General features: G+C 46.0%; 1 long non-coding RNA gene across 1 annotated transcript; it reads left to right on the plus strand.

Annotated features, from left to right (window-relative positions):
- Nucleotides 1-57: 57 nt before the first annotated feature.
- On the plus strand, nt 58-4511 carry LOC129783674 (uncharacterized). Its single transcript, XR_008745456.1, has 3 exons — nt 58-918; nt 1006-3221; nt 3432-4511. It is a non-coding gene; the product is annotated as an uncharacterized LOC129783674 (long non-coding RNA).
- The last annotated feature ends 835 nt before the right edge of the window (nt 4512-5346 follow it).

Below are 5346 nucleotides of genomic sequence, written 5' to 3' on the forward strand. Positions count from 1 at the left end.
TTAAAAAGACTAGGGTGGGAGGGGGGGGGGGGGAGGGGGGGGGAGAGCATAGAAAAGACTGCTTTCATGCTTAAAAAACTTGTTTTCTATTCAGCATGCTGTAGCACAGAGCACTTCTTCTTTCTTTTTTGCTGTGACAGCAAAAAATACCTCAATGGTACTTTTTCTCCCTTGGAGTTAATATTCCAGCCCTGCAGCAGGGAACTGTCCCACCCCCGGTGGAAAGACCCTGCCCAACTGCGACAGGCGTGCTGCGATTGTCAGCTTTATCTCTGAGCCCAGGACATTCCCATTTACTGCTCTCACTGCATTTTGGTGGGACAGAATCCAGATGCTGCAGCTGCAGTGGACCCTGGGGGACATCCCTGTGCATCACCGCTCCAGGGCAAGGGCAGCCTCGTCTCAGGTGTCACCTCAAGCAAAGCTCCAGTGACATCCCCTAGCCATCAGTCCTTGAGGTTCGTGGGTTTTTCCTCTTTCATGTTGCTTCCATATACGGAGCATCCAGCTGGCCAGTGTGGGAGCTTTAGACAAGCCTCCTCCTTCCAAAGCACTGAATTCAGAGCATCAGTTTGCGGCCCTTCCTAAAACTGCAGATTTTTAACAGATGTCTAGTTTCTTCTGCTTCAGGTAACTTGGGGGTTTTTGGAGTTTGCAGAGGGTTGATTTGGAAGACGGGCACGTAGGCACCTCTCTGGCTGAAGGCATCCTCCTCCACAGCTGTGGCACTGGCACTGGCGTGTTCTGCCTGCTCCTGTCCTGCACCATCACTTCCCACTAACTTTTCCAAAGGTGGCAAAAACCATTGATCTTCAATTGCCTGAGCAAAGTACAAATCAAACTAAGCAAGGCACCAGTAAATAGAAAATCGATTTCAGATTTGTCTGCTTTGGGACCACTGGGTTTCAATTCACACAGGTAATAGAAGAAGCCTTAGATAGCTTCTTAGATGGATGGATGGCACAGGACACCAGTGTAAGGCGTGATCACCTCGTCTGCTTCCAGGGAAGGTCACCAGCCATTGGGAGGGTGCAATTACCCATCAAGCAAAGGAGATATGAAGGAAAACTATGGTTTGGATGCTGCAAGTAGCAATATTTGGAAAAAGGAAGATAGCACCAGAAGAGTTCCAACAGCTTTGTACTTGCAAGGTGATGTGGCAAAGCACAGGTCCTCTGATCCTGGGGGTCAAAAAGAATCTGCCCAGCCAGGAGATGATCGCAGGGTCAGGAGCTAACATCTGGCAGTGAGCATGAGCCTCTGTCTCCATGTAAGCTGCAAGCCCAAAAGCCACACTGCATGTTAACATGCATGCTGGAGTCTGCTTTTCTAGGAACTACAGGACAAACAACAAGCAATAAGAAACATTTTACACAACTTATTGCACTTATAATAGTATGTGGCATGAAAAACAGCCAGTTTAGTGAGTAGATACAGGCAGTTAAGGAAGAGACATACTTTCATTTTAATATGCGCTCTTCTCAAGGTGAGTTAATAGAGGCTTTTTGTAATGACCTAAATAAAACTTCAGTTTCTCATGCTTGTAAGCACTCTGTATTTTTTATAATTCATTCAGGTTTGTTATGGGGAAATCAGCCAAGCCACAAAACCAAACACTTTGCAATGCGTTCTCATGTAATTTCTGCACAAGCAGGAAGACGTTTTTACACTGTGAAATGAAGCAAACTGGAATAGCAGTAATGATTTGATAAGAATTTCCTAAGTATTCTCCACCTTATCTCTGCCATTAGCTAATTTGAGCCTGGACGGTTGCCATGGAGATCTGGCTAAGCAGGCAGCATCGATGCTCACGGAGACACTGATAGAGGGAAGAGAGCATAGGGGGGTGCAGGGTTTTTTTCTGTCTTCTGCTGCCAGCCTATGTCTACACGTACATTGTGGGTGTACCTGTGCCCTACTGGTAGAGGTTGGGTTGTTCTTACCCTCTGATATCCCAGAGGGCACATCATGAGTGTCCTGCCTGGTGTCTGGCTGTGAATTTGTGAGACAGAGTATCCTTGGCATCATCTGGGCTCCTTCATGCTGCCTGGTGGAGGCAGTGGACTTCATGGCAGGCACCCATCACAGCGGCCTCGCTTTGCCTGGGTGGTTGTTCAGTACATCACGTCATCTGGGGGTTTCGCTCCTGATCAGTCTGGATTTTCTCCATTTAGTGAATCTCATGCCAGTGGTCTCTTCTAAAGCTGTTTTGCATGGTTTGCATCCACAGAGCCACAGGTATATGCATCTGTTGACCTAATGGAAGTCAAGTCATGCCACCCAAAGAACACCTTCTGGGGGAGGGCATGCCTCTGAGCAGCAGAGCATGATCAGCAGGCAAAAACATCTAGAGTATGGTTTGCAACAAAAGGAAAGGAAAAAAAAAAAAAGAGAGGAAGAGTAAAACTCAATCTGCAGTGTGGAAGGCAAGCTGGTAGAGCCCTGGCAGAACTTCAGAAGATACTCCTACATGGGGGTATGGTCCAAAAGCTTCTCCTAAAGCTCATGGAGAGAAGATAATTTTATTTTGCATGTGAAGGACACTGTGTGGTCTGAAGTAGGTGGAATTGGTGGTACACTTGTGTCTAGCTGTTAGTGATTGAGTAACACTGACCGAATTTTCATCAAGTTCAACTGTGTGCTGCATGACGGTAGAAGTTTTCATCTAGCATCCCCATAGAAATTTTTCTAAATATGGAAGATGAGCTAAGTGAAGCAGCTTGCTTTGAAAACCAACAAGAAATGTTGGATTTGGCCCAGGAAACGTTCCACAAGTCTCTGTTGACAATTTTCCTGGTTTTAATGGGTAGGAGGACTGCTATATATCTATCCATCTAGTCCTCTGGCTCTGCATGTCTTAGTCAAGATAAAGCAAGGAGGACTGCTGGTAGCTGTGATTATGTTGGCCATCTTGACACAGTTCTGGTATCAAGACCTCCTCTACTTATTGCAAAATGTGCTTCCCTGGGAAATGTAATGCTACCCAGACCCTTGGTGTGGTTGAGGGCCAGCAGCAGGAGTCTCAGTCTGTTATGGTTCAGTGGATGGGAACTTGGTTTGTCCTTATGTTCCTTAAAGGACTGGCTGCATCATTCTCTGCTGGGAAGGACCCCTTCCCATGGTGGGGCTGGAACGTGGTATCTGGTGGGATCATAAAAGCTTCCTGCTTTTATGCATTTATGAAAGTGTCCCATGACAAATTCTTCAACCAGGAGAGACAGGTAAGGCTTACAGTGGTTTTTAAAGCACTTTTTTTACCATTGTTTTCAGGACCTATCCTAAATTTCTTCTCTCTCTTTTTTTTTTTTTTTTTTTGCGGGGGTGGGGGAGTTGTTGAGTTCCACCTAACTTATAACTTATCCAACTTTTTTCCCCTAAAGCCTTCTAACTTCTCACTTCTAACGTCTCACTTTTTGTATTAATGTCACCAGCAAAAGCCTTGAGGCAATTCTGAAGGCCACTGCTGCAAATGAAATGATATGGCTTTTGAAAGACAGCTGATGCCCATGTGGACATGGTGACAGCCACCATAGCTGGCAGCCTATATGAGCTGCTGTGGGACAGCATAGATGGGATTCATTAGCAACAAGGATGTACTCAAGCTACATGAACAGCTTCTCTGAGGATGACTTTCGTAGATGATCTCTGCTCAACCTCCATCTCTCTATATGGTGCTTGGTCTTCCGTGGTCACTGCATGGACAACAGCAAGTGATGGTGAACACTTACTGCTGGGTCCTCCTCACTGAACACGTGCATGGAATAGCGCTTGAAGATGGGAAGTTTCTGGTAGGCAGCTCCGTTCAGCACTGAGCTGGTCTGACAGACTGCCTGGCCCACTGGCTTTGCACTGGCTGTTGGTGCTGAGCTGGAGGGAGGGTGGCAGTCCTGTGGGCTTGCAAAAGAGTTACAAAGGGGAAACTGGGGCATCAGTGTCAACACGACTTATCAAAACGGTAGTGCAAGGGCTCCTAGGTGAAATGTCTGTATCTGCTCATGGTGACTGACCATGTTGTGATGACACTAACCAAGAAAGAAACATTAAATAGTTCCTAAATGGGGTTGTTTAGTCTGAAGAAGAGGATGCTCAGGGGAGATCTACTAATACCTGACAGGGGCTGTAGGCAGTTGGGGTCGGTCTCTTCTCCCAGATAACTAGTGACAGGACAAGAGGAAATGGCCTCAGGTTACCTCAGTGGAGGTTTAGGGTGGATATTAAGAAAAATGTCTTCACTGCAAGGGTGGTCAAGCACCGGCACAGGCTGCCCAGGGAGGGGGCTGAGTCACCATCCCTGGGGCTATTTAAAAAATGTAGATGCAGTGCTTAGGGACATGGATTTGTGGTGGGCTTGGCAATGCTGGGTTAATGGTTGGACTTGATGATTTTAAAGGTCTTTTCCAACCTAAATAATTCTATGATTCTAAATATAATTTAAAGCCATATCAGCAAATCAGTTCTCACTAAGGAGAAATCTTCTGTTTACTAGAACCGGAACATAGTGAGTATATTCTTCTACAAAATAAGAAAGCATCTCAGAAGCAAGTGGATGGAAGTGATACTACCTTGTGCTAAGCAGTGTTGTTATTGGCAAGTGATGTCCAGCTTTGACATCAGGAAAGTCAGGAAAGACACTGGCTCAGAGGAGAACCAGCAGAAGGAAAAGTGGGTGTGAGTACGTCTCTTAGAAAAGGATGGTTAGTTCAAGAAAGAGTTAAGAAATAACCTGATCCCTGCACCAGGTACCTGCTTAAGTGTAGGACTGCTATCAATACAGAGTGTTTCCATCAAGGAGATAAATGCTTAATGAGATCTGGTGGCCAAAGCTGAAACGGGATAAGTTCAAATCAGAAGCAAGAAATCACTGGAGGTAATGAAGTACTGCAACATCCTAACAAGAGTTGTAATGGACTGTCCATCACTGGAAATTAATACAATCAAGATTGGATACTTTCTTAAAAGTTATATGAGAATTAATTGAAGGACGTTGTATGGTTTGTGTTATCTGTGTTCCTTCGGACACTGTCATTTAAGTGTTTTTCCCACACTATGTAACACACTGCATGTTCCTGAGAGACTCATGAAGCGCCTCCGATGCTAAGTCGGGGTGAGAGAGGGATATAGGCAGGGGGGTGAAGACGGGAGGGCTGGACATGGTATTCTGAACACTTCAGTGACTCCAGTCTCTGACCTGCAAGAGCAGAATGGAATGGGAGCAGGAGTGACCAGGACAGTGGTGCTGAGCAGCTGCGGGAGTAGAGCTCAGGCAGAGGAAGGGCAGCAAGAACACGGCCTCTGTCTATGCTGCTATGTCCTCTGTTAAGCTAAGGAGCTTCTTGTGCACTGATG

This window comes from Falco peregrinus, chromosome 1 (assembly GCF_023634155.1).
Source record: "Falco peregrinus isolate bFalPer1 chromosome 1, bFalPer1.pri, whole genome shotgun sequence".
NCBI lineage: Eukaryota > Metazoa > Chordata > Aves > Falconiformes > Falconidae > Falco > Falco peregrinus.